General features: G+C 41.3%; 13 non-coding genes across 13 annotated transcripts; all 13 read right to left on the reverse strand.

Annotated features, from left to right (window-relative positions):
* Positions 1 to 447: 447 nt before the first annotated feature.
* On the reverse strand, positions 448 to 520 carry trnam-cau. Its single transcript has one exon. It is a non-coding gene; the product is annotated as a tRNA-Met (tRNA).
* Positions 521 to 1,733: 1,213 nt separating this feature from the next.
* On the reverse strand, positions 1,734 to 1,806 carry trnam-cau. Its single transcript has one exon. It is a non-coding gene; the product is annotated as a tRNA-Met (tRNA).
* A 799-nt stretch (positions 1,807 to 2,605) lies between these two features.
* On the reverse strand, positions 2,606 to 2,678 carry trnam-cau. Its single transcript has one exon. It is a non-coding gene; the product is annotated as a tRNA-Met (tRNA).
* A 799-nt stretch (positions 2,679 to 3,477) lies between these two features.
* On the reverse strand, positions 3,478 to 3,550 carry trnam-cau. The gene has a single exon. It is a non-coding gene; the product is annotated as a tRNA-Met (tRNA).
* Positions 3,551 to 4,406: 856 nt separating this feature from the next.
* Positions 4,407 to 4,479, reverse strand: trnam-cau. Its single transcript has one exon. It is a non-coding gene; the product is annotated as a tRNA-Met (tRNA).
* A 1,213-nt stretch (positions 4,480 to 5,692) lies between these two features.
* trnam-cau lies at positions 5,693 to 5,765 on the reverse strand. Its single transcript has one exon. It is a non-coding gene; the product is annotated as a tRNA-Met (tRNA).
* Positions 5,766 to 6,621: 856 nt separating this feature from the next.
* On the reverse strand, positions 6,622 to 6,694 carry trnam-cau. Its single transcript has one exon. It is a non-coding gene; the product is annotated as a tRNA-Met (tRNA).
* Positions 6,695 to 7,906: 1,212 nt separating this feature from the next.
* trnam-cau lies at positions 7,907 to 7,979 on the reverse strand. The gene has a single exon. It is a non-coding gene; the product is annotated as a tRNA-Met (tRNA).
* Positions 7,980 to 8,835: 856 nt separating this feature from the next.
* trnam-cau lies at positions 8,836 to 8,908 on the reverse strand. Its single transcript has one exon. It is a non-coding gene; the product is annotated as a tRNA-Met (tRNA).
* A 1,213-nt stretch (positions 8,909 to 10,121) lies between these two features.
* On the reverse strand, positions 10,122 to 10,194 carry trnam-cau. The gene has a single exon. It is a non-coding gene; the product is annotated as a tRNA-Met (tRNA).
* Positions 10,195 to 12,114: 1,920 nt separating this feature from the next.
* Positions 12,115 to 12,187, reverse strand: trnam-cau. The gene has a single exon. It is a non-coding gene; the product is annotated as a tRNA-Met (tRNA).
* Positions 12,188 to 13,330: 1,143 nt separating this feature from the next.
* trnam-cau lies at positions 13,331 to 13,403 on the reverse strand. The gene has a single exon. It is a non-coding gene; the product is annotated as a tRNA-Met (tRNA).
* A 1,213-nt stretch (positions 13,404 to 14,616) lies between these two features.
* trnam-cau lies at positions 14,617 to 14,689 on the reverse strand. The gene has a single exon. It is a non-coding gene; the product is annotated as a tRNA-Met (tRNA).
* Between the last annotated feature and the right edge of the window lie 4,337 nt (positions 14,690 to 19,026).

Below are 19,026 nucleotides of genomic sequence, written 5' to 3' on the forward strand. Positions count from 1 at the left end.
GGACTGAGAGCACCTCTAGGGCAATCACAGATGCACAACCAATAATGAAACACGACTGCGTGAATTTGCTCAGAAAATAAAGAAAATGGTTCACAAAGCTTAATGAAGCTTTATTTAGCCATCACTATTAACCACCTAAACCTGGTAAAAGGTATGAGGTACTCATTGAATTGCCTACTGTAGATGGTGGTCGGCATGCCAACGAGAGCTCTTCTCAAATATTACAGGTTAAGCAGTAACTATTCAACTTCGCAAGTCACTGTTGGTCTCAGAAACAACGATTGACAACACAATCTTATCACAACGTCCACTCGTGCTCGTTCCAGAGCTTTCGACCACCTGCTTCATTTTTAAGCATCATTTGCCCTTTTGTTGTTATGCAAATCTTCTGGAAGTCTACTTTTTAAGAGTATGTATATCCGTATTCCCTGTTAATTTTAAAACTCATGCCCCGTGTGAGGCTTGAACTCACGACCTTCAGATTATGAGACTGACGCGCTGCCTACTGCGCCAACGAGGCCATGGAAGCTGTTCCAATTATCGAGAAAATTACGGAAAGACTAACAATGCAGTCTTTAAACTCAATAAAAAACAATGTATCTGCAAACTCAAATACTCACACAAAGGCTAAAATCAACCGTAGATGCTTTGTCATGACCCCACGCAAAAGCCATGATAGAAGACGGGAAGCAAAGGCTGAAGGAAATGCAAGACTAAGTATATGACTACAACACAAGAAATGATAATTCAGTGACGATGGTAGTCAGTTTAATCAGTGGTGAATGTGTATACATGGATGAGTGTGAGGTATGGTGTCAGAGATTTACGCTGGACAGCGTAAAACAAACAAAGATGAGCGGGAGAGGTGCTGGACTGAGAGCACCTCTAGGGCAATCACAGATGCACAACCAATAACGAAACACGACTGCGTGAATTTGCTCATAAAATAAAGAAAATGGTTCACAAAGCTTAATGAAGCTTTATTTAGCCATCACTATTAACCACCTAAACCTGGTAAAAGGTATGAGGTACTCATTGAATTGCCTACTGTAGATGGTGGTCGGCATGCCAACGAGAGCTCTTCTCAAACATTACAGGGTAAGCAATAACTATTCAACTTCGCAAGTCACTGTTGATCTCGGAACCAAACTGGATGAGTGTGAGGTATGGTGTCAGAGATTTACGCTGGACAGCGTAAAACAAACAAAGATGAGCGGGAGAGGTGCTGGACTGAGAGCACCTCTAGGGCAATCACAGATGCACAACCAATAACGAAACACGACTGAGTGAATTTGCACAGAAAATAAAGAAAATGGTTCACAAAGCTTAATGAAGCTTTATTTAGCCATCACTATTAACCACCTAAACCTGGTAAAAGGTATGAGGTACTCATTGAATTGCCTACTGTAGATGGTGGTCGGCATGCCAACGAGAGCTCTTCTCAAATATTACAGGTTAAGCAGTAACTATTCAACTTCGCAAGTCACTGTTGGTCTCAGAAACAACGATTGACAACGCAATCTTATCACAACTTCGCAAGTCACTGTTGGTCTCAGAAACAACGATTGACAACGCAATCTTATCACAACGTCCACTCATGTGCTCGTTCCAGAGCTTTCGACCACCTGCTTCATTTTTAAGCATCATTTGCGCTTTTTTTGTTATGCAAATCTTCTGGAAGTCTACTTTTTAAGAGTATGTATATCCGTATTCCCTGTTAATTTTAAAACTCATGCCCCGTGTGAGGCTTGAACTCACGACCTTCAGATTATGAGACTGACGCCCTGCCTACTGCGCCAACGAGGCCATGGAAGCTGTTCCAATTATCGAGAAAATTACGGAAAGACTAACAATGCAGTCTTTAAACTCAATAAAAAACAATGTATCTGCAAACTCAAATACTCACACAAAGGCTAAAATCAACCGTAGATGCTTTGTCATGACCCCACGCAAAAGCCATGATAGAAGACGGGAAGCAAAGGCTGAAGGAAATGCAAGACTAAGTATATGACTACAACACAAGAAATGATAATTCAGTGACGATGGTAGTCAGTTTAATCAGTGGTGAATGTGTATGCATGGATGAGTGTGAGGTATGGTGTCAGAGATTTACGCTGGACAGCGTAAAACAAACAAAGATGAGCGGGAGAGGTGCTGGACTGAGAGCACCTCTAGGGCAATCACAGATGCACAACCAATAACGAAACACGACTGCGTGAATTTGCTCAGAAAATAAAGAAAATGGTTCACAAAGCTTAATGAAGCTTTATTTAGCCATCACTATTAACCACCTAAACCTGGTAAAAGGTATGAGGTACTCATTGAATTGCCTACTGTAGATGGTGGTCGGCATGCCAACGAGAGCTCTTATCAAATATTACAGGTTAAGCAGTAACTATTCAACTTCGCAAGTCACTGTTGGTCTCAGAAACAACGATTGACAACGCAATCTTATCACAACGTCCACTCATGTGCTCGTTCCAGAGCTTTCGACCACCTGCTTCATTTTTAAGCATCATTTGCCCTTTTTTTGTTATGCAAATCTTCTGGAAGTCTACTTTTTAAGAGTATGTATATCCGTATTCCCTGTTAATTTTAAAACTCATGCCCCGTGTGAGGCTTGAACTCACGACCTTCAGATTATGAGACTGACGCGCTGCCTACTGCGCCAACGAGGCCATGGAAGCTGTTCCAATTATCGAGAAAATTACGGAAAGACTAACAATGCAGTCTTTAAACTCAATAAAAAACAAGGTATCTGCAAACTCAAATACTCACACAATGGCTAAAATCAACCGTAGATGCTTTGTCATGACCCCACGCAAAAGCCATGATAGAAGACGGGAAGCAAAGGCTGAAGGAAATGCAAGACTAAGTATATGACTACAACACAAGAAATGATAATTCAGTGACGATGGTAGTCAGTTTAATCAGTGGTGAATGTGTATGCATGGATGAGTGTGAGGTATGGTGTCAGAGATTTACGCTGGACAGCGTAAAACAAACAAAGATGAGCGGGAGAGGTGCTGGACTGAGAGCACCTCTAGGGCAATCACAGATGCACAACCAATAACGAAACACGACTGCGTGAATTTGCTCAGAAAATAAAGAAAATGGTTCACAAAGCTTAATGAAGCTTTATTTAGCCATCACTATTAACCACCTAAACCTGGTAAAAGGTATGAGGTACTCATTGAATTGCCTACTGTAGATGGTGGTCGGCATGCCAACGAGAGCTCTTCTCAAATATTACAGGTTAAGCAGTAACTATTCAACTTCGCAAGTCACTGTTGGTCTCAGAAACAACGATTGACAACGCAATCTTATCACAACGTCCACTCATGTGCTCGTTCCAGAGCTTTCGACCACCTGCTTCATTTTTAAGCATCATTTGCCCTTTTTTTGTTATGCAAATCTTCTGGAAGTCTACTTTTTAAGAGTATGTATATCGGTATTCCCTGTTAATTTTAAAACTCATGCCCCGTGTGAGGCTTGAACTCACGACCTTCAGATTATGAGACTGACGCGCTGCCTACTGCGCCAACGAGGCCATGGAAGCTGTTCCAATTATCGAGAAAATTACGGAAAGACTAACAATGCAGTCTTTAAACTCAATAAAAAACAATGTATCTGCAAACTCAAATACTCACACAAAGGCTAAAATCAACCGTAGATGCTTTGTCATGACCCCACGCAAAAGCCATGATAGAAGATGGGAAGCAAAGGCTGAAGGAAATGCAAGACTAAGTATATGACTACAACACAAGAAATGATAATTCAGTGACGATGGTAGTCAGTTTAATCAGTGGTGAATGTGTATGCATGGATGAGTGTGAGGTATGGTGTCAGAGATTTACGCTGGACAGCGTAAAACAAACAAAGATGAGCGGGAGAGGTGCTGGACTGAGAGCACCTCTAGGGCAATCACAGATGCACAACCAATAACGAAACACGACTGCGTGAATTTGCTCATAAAATAAAGAAAATGGTTCACAAAGCTTAATGAAGCTTTATTTAGCCATCACTATTAACCACCTAAACCTGGTAAAAGGTATGAGGTACTCATTGAATTGCCTACTGTAGATGGTGGTCAGCATGCCAATGAGAGCTCTTCTCAAATATTACAGGTTAAGCAGTAACTATTCAACTTCGCAAGTCACTGTTGGTCTCAGAAACAACGATTGACAACGCAATCTTATCACAACTTCGCAAGTCACTGTTGGTCTCAGAAACAACGATTGACAACGCAATCTTATCACAACGTCCACTCATGTGCTCGTTCCAGAGCTTTCGACCACCTGCTTCATTTTTAAGCATCATTTGCCCTTTTTTTGTTATGCAAATCTTCTGGAAGTCTACTTTTTAAGAGTATGTATATCCGTATTCCCTGTTAATTTTAAAACTCATGCCCCGTGTGAGGCTTGAACTCACGACCTTCAGATTATGAGACTGACGCGCTGCCTACTGCGCCAACGAGGCCATGGAAGCTGTTCCAATTATCGAGAAAATTACGGAAAGACTAACAATGCAGTCTTTAAACTCAATAAAAAACAATGTATCTGCAAACTCAAATACTCACACAAAGGCTAAAATCAACCGTAGATGCTTTGTCATGACCCCACGCAAAAGCCATGATAGAAGACGGGAAGCAAAGGCTGAAGGAAATGCAAGACTAAGTATATGACTACAACACAAGAAATGATAATTCAGTGACGATGGTAGTCAGTTTAATCAGTGGTGAATGTGTATACATGGATGAGTGTGAGGTATGGTGTCAGAGATTTACGCTGGACAGCGTAAAACAAACAAAGATGAGCGGGAGAGGTGCTGGACTGAGAGCACCTCTAGGGCAATCACAGATGCACAACCAATAACGAAACACGACTGCGTGAATTTGCTCATAAAATAAAGAAAATGGTTCACAAAGCTTAATGAAGCTTTATTTAGCCATCACTATTAACCACCTAAACCTGGTAAAAGGTATGAGGTACTCATTGAATTGCCTACTGTAGATGGTGGTCGGCATGCCAACGAGAGCTCTTCTCAAACATTACAGGGTAAGCAATAACTATTCAACTTCGCAAGTCACTGTTGATCTCGGAACCAAACTGGATGAGTGTGAGGTATGGTGTCAGAGATTTACGCTGGACAGCGTAAAACAAACAAAGATGAGCGGGAGAGGTGCTGGACTGAGAGCACCTCTAGGGCAATCACAGATGCACAACCAATAACGAAACACGACTGCGTGAATTTGCTCATAAAATAAAGAAAATGGTTCACAAAGCTTAATGAAGCTTTATTTAGCCATCACTATTAACCACCTAAACCTGGTAAAAGGTATGAGGTACTCATTGAATTGCCTACTGTAGATGGTGGTCAGCATGCCAATGAGAGCTCTTCTCAAATATTACAGGTTAAGCAGTAACTATTCAACTTCGCAAGTCACTGTTGGTCTCAGAAACAACGATTGACAACGCAATCTTATCACAACTTCGCAAGTCACTGTTGGTCTCAGAAACAACGATTGACAACGCAATCTTATCACAACGTCCACTCATGTGCTCGTTCCAGAGCTTTCGACCACCTGCTTCATTTTTAAGCATCATTTGCCCTTTTTTTGTTATGCAAATCTTCTGGAAGTCTACTTTTTAAGAGTATGTATATCGGTATTCCCTGTTAATTTTAAAACTCATGCCCCGTGTGAGGCTTGAACTCACGACCTTCAGATTATGAGACTGACGCGCTGCCTACTGCGCCAACGAGGCCATGGAAGCTGTTCCAATTATCGAGAAAATTACGGAAAGACTAACAATGCAGTCTTTAAACTCAATAAAAAACAATGTATCTGCAAACTCAAATACTCACACAAAGGCTAAAATCAACCGTAGATGCTTTGTCATGACCCCACGCAAAAGCCATGATAGAAGATGGGAAGCAAAGGCTGAAGGAAATGCAAGACTAAGTATATGACTACAACACAAGAAATGATAATTCAGTGACGATGGTAGTCAGTTTAATCAGTGGTGAATGTGTATGCATGGATGAGTGTGAGGTATGGTGTCAGAGATTTACGCTGGACAGCGTAAAACAAACAAAGATGAGCGGGAGAGGTGCTGGACTGAGAGCACCTCTAGGGCAATCACAGATGCACAACCAATAACGAAACACGACTGCGTGAATTTGCTCATAAAATAAAGAAAATGGTTCACAAAGCTTAATGAAGCTTTATTTAGCCATCACTATTAACCACCTAAACCTGGTAAAAGGTATGAGGTACTCATTGAATTGCCTACTGTAGATGGTGGTCAGCATGCCAATGAGAGCTCTTCTCAAATATTACAGGTTAAGCAGTAACTATTCAACTTCGCAAGTCACTGTTGGTCTCAGAAACAACGATTGACAACGCAATCTTATCACAACTTCGCAAGTCACTGTTGGTCTCAGAAACAACGATTGACAACGCAATCTTATCACAACGTCCACTCATGTGCTCGTTCCAGAGCTTTCGACCACCTGCTTCATTTTTAAGCATCATTTGCCCTTTTTTTGTTATGCAAATCTTCTGGAAGTCTACTTTTTAAGAGTATGTATATCCGTATTCCCTGTTAATTTTAAAACTCATGCCCCGTGTGAGGCTTGAACTCACGACCTTCAGATTATGAGACTGACGCGCTGCCTACTGCGCCAACGAGGCCATGGAAGCTGTTCCAATTATCGAGAAAATTACGGAAAGACTAACAATGCAGTCTTTAAACTCAATAAAAAACAATGTATCTGCAAACTCAAATACTCACACAAAGGCTAAAATCAACCGTAGATGCTTTGTCATGACCCCACGCAAAAGCCATGATAGAAGACGGGAAGCAAAGGCTGAAGGAAATGCAAGACTAAGTATATGACTACAACACAAGAAATGATAATTCAGTGACGATGGTAGTCAGTTTAATCAGTGGTGAATGTGTATACATGGATGAGTGTGAGGTATGGTGTCAGAGATTTACGCTGGACAGCGTAAAACAAACAAAGATGAGCGGGAGAGGTGCTGGACTGAGAGCACCTCTAGGGCAATCACAGATGCACAACCAATAACGAAACACGACTGCGTGAATTTGCTCATAAAATAAAGAAAATGGTTCACAAAGCTTAATGAAGCTTTATTTAGCCATCACTATTAACCACCTAAACCTGGTAAAAGGTATGAGGTACTCATTGAATTGCCTACTGTAGATGGTGGTCGGCATGCCAACGAGAGCTCTTCTCAAACATTACAGGGTAAGCAATAACTATTCAACTTCGCAAGTCACTGTTGATCTCGGAACCAAACTGGATGAGTGTGAGGTATGGTGTCAGAGATTTACGCTGGACAGCGTAAAACAAACAAAGATGAGCGGGAGAGGTGCTGGACTGAGAGCACCTCTAGGGCAATCACAGATGCACAACCAATAACGAAACACGACTGCGTGAATTTGCTCATAAAATAAAGAAAATGGTTCACAAAGCTTAATGAAGCTTTATTTAGCCATCACTATTAACCACCTAAACCTGGTAAAAGGTATGAGGTACTCATTGAATTGCCTACTGTAGATGGTGGTCAGCATGCCAATGAGAGCTCTTCTCAAATATTACAGGTTAAGCAGTAACTATTCAACTTCGCAAGTCACTGTTGGTCTCAGAAACAACGATTGACAACGCAATCTTATCACAACTTCGCAAGTCACTGTTGGTCTCAGAAACAACGATTGACAACGCAATCTTATCACAACGTCCACTCATGTGCTCGTTCCAGAGCTTTCGACCACCTGCTTCATTTTTAAGCATCATTTGCCCTTTTTTGTTATGCAAATCTTCTGGAAGTCTACTTTTTAAGAGTATGTATATCGGTATTCCCTGTTAATTTTAAAACTCATGCCCCGTGTGAGGCTTGAACTCACGACCTTCAGATTATGAGACTGACGCGCTGCCTACTGCGCCAACGAGGCCATGGAAGCTGTTCCAATTATCGAGAAAATTACGGAAAGACTAACAATGCAGTCTTTAAACTCAATAAAAAACAATGTATCTGCAAACTCAAATACTCACACAAAGGCTAAAATCAACCGTAGATGCTTTGTCATGACCCCACGCAAAAGCCATGATAGAAGATGGGAAGCAAAGGCTGAAGGAAATGCAAGACTAAGTATATGACTACAACACAAGAAATGATAATTCAGTGACGATGGTAGTCAGTTTAATCAGTGGTGAATGTGTATGCATGGATGAGTGTGAGGTATGGTGTCAGAGATTTACGCTGGACAGCGTAAAACAAACAAAGATGAGCGGGAGAGGTGCTGGACTGAGAGCACCTCTAGGGCAATCACAGATGCACAACCAATAACGAAACACGACTGCGTGAATTTGCTCATAAAATAAAGAAAATGGTTCACAAAGCTTAATGAAGCTTTATTTAGCCATCACTATTAACCACCTAAACCTGGTAAAAGGTATGAGGTACTCATTGAATTGCCTACTGTAGATGGTGGTCAGCATGCCAATGAGAGCTCTTCTCAAATATTACAGGTTAAGCAGTAACTATTCAACTTCGCAAGTCACTGTTGGTCTCAGAAACAACGATTGACAACGCAATCTTATCACAACTTCGCAAGTCACTGTTGGTCTCAGAAACAACGATTGACAACGCAATCTTATCACAACGTCCACTCATGTGCTCGTTCCAGAGCTTTCGACCACCTGCTTCATTTTTAAGCATCATTTGCCCTTTTTTTGTTATGCAAATCTTCTGGAAGTCTACTTTTTAAGAGTATGTATATCCGTATTCCCTGTTAATTTTAAAACTCATGCCCCGTGTGAGGCTTGAACTCACGACCTTCAGATTATGAGACTGACGCGCTGCCTACTGCGCCAACGAGGCCATGGAAGCTGTTCCAATTATCGAGAAAATTACGGAAAGACTAACAATGCAGTCTTTAAACTCAATAAAAAACAATGTATCTGCAAACTCAAATACTCACACAAAGGCTAAAATCAACCGTAGATGCTTTGTCATGACCCCACGCAAAAGCCATGATAGAAGACGGGAAGCAAAGGCTGAAGGAAATGCAAGACTAAGTATATGACTACAACACAAGAAATGATAATTCAGTGACGATGGTAGTCAGTTTAATCAGTGGTGAATGTGTATACATGGATGAGTGTGAGGTATGGTGTCAGAGATTTACGCTGGACAGCGTAAAACAAACAAAGATGAGCGGGAGAGGTGCTGGACTGAGAGCACCTCTAGGGCAATCACAGATGCACAACCAATAACGAAACACGACTGCGTGAATTTGCTCATAAAATAAAGAAAATGGTTCACAAAGCTTAATGAAGCTTTATTTAGCCATCACTATTAACCACCTAAACCTGGTAAAAGGTATGAGGTACTCATTGAATTGCCTACTGTAGATGGTGGTCGGCATGCCAACGAGAGCTCTTCTCAAACATTACAGGGTAAGCAATAACTATTCAACTTCGCAAGTCACTGTTGATCTCGGAACCAAACTGGATGAGTGTGAGGTATGGTGTCAGAGATTTACGCTGGACAGCGTAAAACAAACAAAGATGAGCGGGAGAGGTGCTGGACTGAGAGCACCTCTAGGGCAATCACAGATGCACAACCAATAACGAAACACGACTGCGTGAATTTGCTCATAAAATAAAGAAAATGGTTCACAAAGCTTAATGAAGCTTTATTTAGCCATCACTATTAACCACCTAAACCTGGTAAAAGGTATGAGGTACTCATTGAATTGCCTACTGTAGATGGTGGTCAGCATGCCAATGAGAGCTCTTCTCAAATATTACAGGTTAAGCAGTAACTATTCAACTTCGCAAGTCACTGTTGGTCTCAGAAACAACGATTGACAACGCAATCTTATCACAACTTCGCAAGTCACTGTTGGTCTCAGAAACAACGATTGACAACGCAATCTTATCACAACGTCCACTCATGTGCTCGTTCCAGAGCTTTCGACCACCTGCTTCATTTTTAAGCATCATTTGCCCTTTTTTTGTTATGCAAATCTTCTGGAAGTCTACTTTTTAAGAGTATGTATATCCGTATTCCCTGTTAATTTTAAAACTCATGCCCCGTGTGAGGCTTGAACTCACGACCTTCAGATTATGAGACTGACGCGCTGCCTACTGCGCCAACGAGGCCATGGAAGCTGTTCCAATTATCGAGAAAATTACGGAAAGACTAACAATGCAGTCTTTAAACTCAATAAAAAACAATGTATCTGCAAACTCAAATACTCACACAAAGGCTAAAATCAACCGTAGATGCTTTGTCATGACCCCACGCAAAAGCCATGATAGAAGACGGGAAGCAAAGGCTGAAGGAAATGCAAGACTAAGTATATGACTACAACACAAGAAATGATAATTCAGTGACGATGGTAGTCAGTTTAATCAGTGGTGAATGTGTATACATGGATGAGTGTGAGGTATGGTGTCAGAGATTTACGCTGGACAGCGTAAAACAAACAAAGATGAGCGGGAGAGGTGCTGGACTGAGAGCACCTCTAGGGCAATCACAGATGCACAACCAATAACGAAACACGACTGCGTGAATTTGCTCATGAAATAAAGAAAATGCTTCACAAAGCTTAATGAAGCTTTATTTAGCCATCACTATTAACCACCTAAACCTGGTAAAAGGTATGAGGTACTCATTGAATTGCCTACTGTAGATGGTGGTCGGCATGCCAACGAGAGCTCTTCTCAAACATTACAGGGTAAGCAATAACTATTCAACTTCGCAAGTCACTGTTGATCTCGGAACCAAACTGGATGAGTGTGAGGTATGGTGTCAGAGATTTACGCTGGACAGCGTAAAACAAACAAAGATGAGCGGGAGAGGTGCTGGACTGAGAGCACCTCTAGGGCAATCACAGATGCACAACCAATAACGAAACACGACTGAGTGAATTTGCACAGAAAATAAAGAAAATGGTTCACAAAGCTTAATGAAGCTTTATTTAGCCATCACTATTAACCACCTAAACCTGGTAAAAGGTATGAGGTACTCATTGAATTGCCTACTGTAGATGGTGGTCGGCATGCCAACGAGAGCTCTTCTCAAACATTACAGGGTAAGCAATAACTATTCAACTTCGCAAGTCACTGTTGATCTCGGAACCAAACTGGATGAGTGTGAGGTATGGTGTCAGAGATTTACGCTGGACAGCGTAAAACAAACAAAGATGAGCGGGAGAGGTGCTGGACTGAGAGCACCTCTAGGGCAATCACAGATGCACAACCAATAACGAAACACGACTGAGTGAATTTGCACAGAAAATAAAGAAAATGGTTCACAAAGCTTAATGAAGCTTTATTTAGCCATCACTATTAACCACATAAACCTGGTAAAAGGTATGAGGTACTCATTGAATTGCCTACTGTAGATGGTGGTCGGCATGCCAACGAGAGCTCTTCTCAAATATTACAGGTTAAGCAGTAACTATTCAACTTCGCAAGTCACTGTTGGTCTCAGAAACAACGATTGACAACGCAATCTTATCACAACTTCGCAAGTCACTGTTGATCTCGGAAACAAACTGGATGAGTGTGAGGTATGGTGTCAGAGATTTACGCTGGACAGCGTAAAACAAACAAAGATGAGCGGGAGAGGTGCTGGACTGAGAGCACCTCTAGGGCAATCACAGATGCACAACCAATAACGAAACACGACTGCGTGAATTTGCTCAGAAAATAAAGAAAATGGTTCACAAAGCTTAATGAAGCTTTATTTAGCCATCACTATTAACCACCTAAACCTGGTAAAAGATATGAGGTACTCATTGAATTGCCTACTGTAGATGGTGGTCGGCATGCCAACGAGAGCTCTTCTCAAATATTACAGGTTAACTATTCAACTTCGCAAGTCACTGTTGGTCTCAGAAACAACGATTGACAACGCAATCTTATCACAACGTCCACTCATGTGCTCGTTCCAGAGCTTTCGACCACCTGCTTCATTTTTAAGCATCATTTGCCCTTTTTTTGTTATGCAAATCTTCTGGAAGTCTACTTTTTAAGAGTATGTATATCCGTATTCCCTGTTAATTTTAAAACTCATGCCCCGTGTGAGGCTTGAACTCACGACCTTCAGATTATGAGACTGACGCGCTGCCTACTGCGCCAACGAGGCCATGGAAGCTGTTCCAATTATCGAGAAAATTACGGAAAGACTAACAATGCAGTCTTTAAACTCAATAAAAAACAAGGTATCTGCAAACTCAAATACTCACACAATGGCTAAAATCAACCGTAGATGCTTTGTCATGACCCCACGCAAAAGCCATGATAGAAGACGGGAAGCAAAGGCTGAAGGAAATGCAAGACTAAGTATATGACTACAACACAAGAAATGACAATTCAGTGACGATGGTAGTCAGTTTAATCAGTGGTGAATGTGTATGCATGGATGAGTGTGAGGTATGGTGTCAGAGATTTACGCTGGACAGCGTAAAACAAACAAAGATGAGCGGGAGAGGTGCTGGACTGAGAGCACCTCTAGGGCAATCACAGATGCACAACCAATAACGAAACACGACTGCGTGAATTTGCTCAGAAAATAAAGAAAATGGTTCACAAAGCTTAATGAAGCTTTATTTAGCCATCACTATTAACCACCTAAACCTGGTAAAAGATATGAGGTACTCATTGAATTGCCTACTGTAGATGGTGGTCGGCATGCCAACGAGAGCTCTTCTCAAACATTACAGGGTAAGCAATAACTATTCAACTTCGCAAGTCACTGTTGATCTCGGAACCAAACTGGATGAGTGTGAGGTATGGTGTCAGAGATTTACGCTGGACAGCGTAAAACAAACAAAGATGAGCGGGAGAGGTGCTGGACTGAGAGCACCTCTAGGGCAATCACAGATGCACAACCAATAACGAAACACGACTGCGTGAATTTGCTCATAAAATAAAGAAAATGGTTCACAAAGCTTAATGAAGCTTTATTTAGCCATCACTATTAACCACCTAAACCTGGTAAAAGGTATGAGGTACTCATTGAATTGCCTACTGTAGATGGTGGTCGGCATGCCAACGAGAGCTCTTATCAAATATCACAGGTTAAGCAGTAACTATTCAACTTCGCAAGTCACTGTTGGTCTCAGAAACAACGATTGACAACGCAATCTTATCACAACGTCCACTCATGTGCTCGTTCCAGAGCTTTCGACCACCTGCTTCATTTGCGCTTTTTTTGTTATGCAAATCTTCTGGAAGTCTACTTTTTAAGAGTATGTATATCCGTATTCCCTGTTAATTTTAAAACTCATGCCCCGTGTGAGGCTTGAACTCACGACCTTCAGATTATGAGACTGACGCGCTGCCTACTGCGCCAACGAGGCCATGGAAGCTGTTCCAATTATCGAGAAAATTACGGAAAGACTAACAATGCAGTCTTTAAACTCAATAAAAAACAATGTATCTGCAAACTCAAATACTCACACAAAGGCTAAAATCAACCGTAGATGCTTTGTCATGACCCCACGCAAAAGCCATGATAGAAGACGGGAAGCAAAGGCTGAAGGAAATGCAAGACTAAGTATATGACTACAACACAAGAAATGATAATTCAGTGACAATGGTAGTCAGTTTAATCAGTGGTGAATGTGTATACATGGATGAGTGTGAGGTATGGTGTCAGAGATTTACGCTGGACAGCGTAAAACAAACAAAGATGAGCGGGAGAGGTGCTGGACTGAGAGCACCTCTAGGGCAATCACAGATGCACAACCAATAACGAAACACGACTGCGTGAATTTGCTCATAAAATAAAGAAAATGGTTCACAAAGCTTAATGAAGCTTTATTTAGCCATCACTATTAACCACCTAAACCTGGTAAAAGGTATGAGGTACTCATTGAATTGCCTACTGTAGATGGTGGTCGGCATGCCAACGAGAGCTCTTCTCAAATATTACAGGTTAAGCAGTAACTATTCAACTTCGCAAGTCACTGTTGGTCTCAGAAACAACGATTGACAACGCAATCTTATCACAACTTCGCAAGTCACTGTTGATCTCGGAAACAAACTGGATGAGTGTGAGGTATGGTGTCAGAGATTTACGCTGGACAGCGTAAAACAAACAAAGATGAGCGGGAGAGGTGCTGGACTGAGAGCACCTCTAGGGCAATCACAGATGCACAACCAATAACGAAACACGACTGCGTGAATTTGCTCAGAAAATAAAGAAAATGGTTCACAAAGCTTAATGAAGCTTTATTTAGCCATCACTATTAACCACCTAAACCTGGTAAAAGATATGAGGTACTCATTGAATTGCCTACTGTAGATGGTGGTCGGCATGCCAACGAGAGCTCTTCTCAAATATTACAGGTTAAGCAGTAACTATTCAACTTCGCAAGTCACTGTTGGTCTCAGAAACAACGATTGACAACACAATCTTATCACAACGTCCACTCATGTGCTCGTTCCAGAGCTTTCGACCACCTGCTTCATTTTTAAGCATCATTTGCCCTTTTTTTGTTATGCAAATCTTCTGGAAGTCTACTTTTTAAGAGTATGTATATCCATATTCCCTGTTAATTTTAAAACTCATGCCCCGTGTGAGGCTTGAACTCACAACCTTCAGATTATGAGACTGACGCGCTGCCTACTGCGCCAACGAGGCCATGGAAGCTGTTCCAATTATCGAGAAAATTACGGAAAGACTAACAATGCAGTCTTTAAACTCAATAAAAAACAATGTATCTGCAAACTCAAATACTCACACAATGGCTAAAATCAACCGTAGATGCTTTGTCATGACCCCACGCAAAAGCCATGATAGAAGACGGGAAGCAAAGGCTGAAGGAAATGCAAGACTAAGTATATGACTACAACACAAGAAATGATAATTCAGTGACGATGGTAGTCAGTTTAATCAGTGGTGAATGTGTATGCATGGATGAGTGTGAGGTATGGTGTCAGAGATTTACGCTGGACAGCGTAAAACAAACAAAGATGAGCGGGAGAGGTGCTGGACTGAGAGCACCTCTAGGGCAATCACAGATGCACAACCAATAACGAAACACGACTGAGTGAATTTGCTCAGAAAATAAAGAAAATGGTTCACAAAGCTTAATGAAGCTTTATTTAGCCATCACTATTAACCACCTAAACCTGGTAAAAGGTATGAGGTACTCATTGAATTGCCTACTGTAGATGGTGGTCGGCATGCCAACGAGAGCTCTTCTCAAATATTACAGGTTAAGCAGTAACTATTCAACTTCGCAAGTCACTGTTGATCTCGGAAACAAACTGGATGAGTGTGAGGTATGGTGTCAGAGATTTACGCTGGACAGCGTAAAACAAACAAAGATGAGCGGGAGAGGTGCTGGACTGAGAGCACCTCTAGGGCAATCACAGATGCACAACCAATAACGAAACACGACTGCGTGAATTTGCTCATAAAATAAAGAAAATGGTTCACAAAGCTTAATGAAGCTTTATTTAGCCATCACTATTAACCACCTAAACCTGGTAAAAGGTATGAGGTACTCATCCATAGCCATTGAATTACCTACTGTAGATGGTGGTCGTCATGCCAACAAGAGCTCTTCTCAAGTATTACAGGGTAAGCAATAACTATTCAACTTCGCAAGTCACTGTAGATCTCGGAAACAACGATTGACAACACAATCTTAGTTCAGTCAGTGGTGAATGTGCATGGTTGAGTGTGAGGTATGGAGTCAAAGATTTACGCTGGACAGTGTAAACCAAGCAGGTGAGTGTTCAGAAAATAAACAAATTGCTTCACAAAGCTTCATTTGGTCATCACTTTCATACGGTGGCCGACAGGGGCAAACGCCCTGCAACTTAAGAAAACACATGCAAATAGACAAAACACAAGCAAATTAAGAAAACAACTTCATTAATTTGACAACACATGTGCAGCATTCAGCAAACGCGCTGGAAATACCACAACACAACCAAATACATAAACGCACTGCAAATAAAAAACAATGCAAAAAGAAAAGCACGCAAACCCCGAAAAAAGAAGCGATGCAAAAAGAAAAACAACTTCAATAATTTGACAACACATGCGCAGCATTCAGCAAACGCACTGCAAATATCACAACACAACCAAATACATAAACGCACTGCAAATACACACAACACAACCAAATACATAAACGCACTGCAAATATGAAACGATGCAAAAAGAAAAGCACACCAACCCCGAAAACAAATGCAATAAAAAAACGCTGCATCCAGATTACACAACGGAAGTTCTCCAGGCCTCTAGACGGAGCAGTTAGTGGAACAGTTTGATTTTCGACCTCACGGGGAGAGAGGGAGGGAGAGAGAGAGAGAGAGAGAGAGAGAGAGAGAGAGAGAGAGAGAGAGAAACTGCATAGACTGCATAGACTGTAAATATTAAATCTATGTTTGAGATCTGTTTCTCTCGTTTGGTGGGTGTGTCTCGGCTCAGGTCCCAGCTGATACTCAATCAGCAGAGACGTCTGTAAACTCGTGGTGATAAAACATTTAAAACTGCATCAGCGTTTAACGTTGACGTTTGTTTAAGCCACATGAGAGGGTTTAATTTCGAGGTCCGAAATTACTGAAGTGTAGGCCTCCTCAAGTGCATATTGTGGAGCAATTCGCTCTTGAAATACAAAAAACAGACAGGATTTCTAGTACTTCCCTGTTAGTAAACCAGCCAATTTACTGTGGGATTTATCAAACTGAATAAATCCCACCTGTGACATATAAACACAAAACTGCTTTGCTAACTTCAACGTGTTGTAAGTAAGACATCTGCTGAAAAAGTTATTGTATTCATCAGCATGATTGCCGTACTGTTTAGTTCACAAACACCCAACACACCAAAGTACAAACACATAGTGGACCAGACGCGAGCTTTTATTTTGAAAAGCCGAAGCTCGGGGACGGCACCAGCCGGGAGGGCATGAGACAGGAGCATAGACTGTATATTAATAATATATTATGTTATTAATAATAATAATAATAATAATAATATGAATTTAATATCGGTTAATAACGGTCGAAAATCCAGCTGTTCCACTTAGCTGCTCCCTCTAGAGGCCTGGAGAACTTCCGTTGTGTAATCTGGATGCAGCGTTTTTTTGTTGCATTTGTTTTCGGGGTTTGTGTGCTTTTCTTTTTGCATCGTTTCATATTTGCAGCGCGTTTATGTATTTGGTTGTGTTGTGTGTATTTGCAGCGCGTTTATGTATTTGGTTGTGTTGTGTGTATTTGCAGCGTGTTTATGTATTTGGTTGTGTTGTGATATTTGCAGTGCGTTTGCTGAATGCTGCGCATGTGTTGTCAAATTAATGAAGTTGTTTTTCTTTTTGCATCGCTTCTTTTTTCGGGGTTTGCGTGCTTTTCTTTTTGCATCGTTTTTTATTTGCAGTGCGTTTATGTATTTGGTTGTGTTGTGGTATTTGCAGCGCGTTTGCTGAATGCTGCGCATGTGTTGTCAAATTAATGAAGTTGTTTTCTTAATTTGCTTGTGTTTTGTCTATTTGCATGTGTTTTCTTAAGTTGCAGGGCGTTTGCCCCTGTCGGCCACCGTACTATCAACCACAAGAGTCTCCAATTAAATGGAAAGTCTGGATTTATTTTTTTTGTGAGTGGTTGTATGAGGCAGTTATCCATAGTCAGTGAATTACCTATTGTTGTTGCTGGTCGGCATGCCCCTAGGAGTACTGACACAGAAGCTAAACAATGTACTGCTGTGGGCGCTGACAACAGCAAAAAGTATATTAGCCACCTAAAAAGGCCCACCTAAAATAATCAATATCAGTTTAAAGGGGCTGTACTCAAAATACTGAAATAAATGGGCTGGGATTGCCGCCACATGGCTCTCACAGCCGGTTCCCCACCTTGTCAAATACTGATGCTTTTTCATGGCATTCGGTATCTAAAACCAATGCACAAGGCACTCATATGCACTAAAGGCTATAAAAACAAATAACAGAGAAACTCGGATTACAACACATACACACACAGAGGGAGTTGTGACTTCATTGTCTGCTCAGGATGCCATTACTCCACTATATTGTATAGCAAATAGTTGTTTACTGTGTAGAATAAATATTTTTTGTGAGAATAAAGTGAGAGGTTTTAGAGTTCATTAGGCTGACCTTGTCGTCTCTGCTTCCCTGGCTTGTGAGAGGCCATCTGGTTTTTTAGAAGTGATAAGATTTAAAGGGAGTACGGGATATTCGCACCCAGGAAATGATTGGAAAGTTGATAAAAGGCCTCCTCTGACCACAGGAAGCGGAGATGACAATGGAGCAGTTATTCGCAAGCGGTTAGAAGTATGGTGCAGGTTGTGAAATGTCCTTGGCTCTCAGGACTCCCTTAGTCTGCAGAAGATAAAGAAAATACACAGGGTCCAGCTGGAATCGAGAAGATCTGGACTGTATCCAAACTGATGACAGCACCACCAGAAGATGGGACAGAAATGGCTAAAAAGACTGGGCAACATCAGATGCTGGCGAGACTCTGCCAGTTTGTTAGGAGAGATAGACTTGTCTTGTAATATCTGATCCTTGTGCACAAGTTTGTATTCTGCAATATCATTCACTAAAGTTTGTTATATTAGTGGAGTATTTTAGCCTAGTTTGTTTATTATTCCAAATATATTGCCGAATTAAGGTAAGGTAATTAAGGTCTTCCAGAAATTTATCGGTGGGGTTAAGGGGATCATTGTACTTAAGAAATTCACACAAGGAACTATGTTCATTTTAACAACAGCAATCCTGGAGCGTAGTGATGCTGGCAGCGCAGACCAATTGGCCAGATCCCTTTGAACACTACTTAATATAGTTTCATAGTTGTCCTGGACAACTCGCTGTAGGGATGCGTGTATGGTGATGCCCAAATATGTAATTTTACTTTGGGTTGGTATTGTAACACTAATGGTTGATGCCACATGCCTGTTGTTCAATAAAAGAAGGTTAGATTAATTCCAGTTAATTTTATAGCCAGAGC

This window comes from Sander lucioperca, chromosome 1 (assembly GCF_008315115.2).
Source record: "Sander lucioperca isolate FBNREF2018 chromosome 1, SLUC_FBN_1.2, whole genome shotgun sequence".
NCBI lineage: Eukaryota > Metazoa > Chordata > Actinopteri > Perciformes > Percidae > Sander > Sander lucioperca.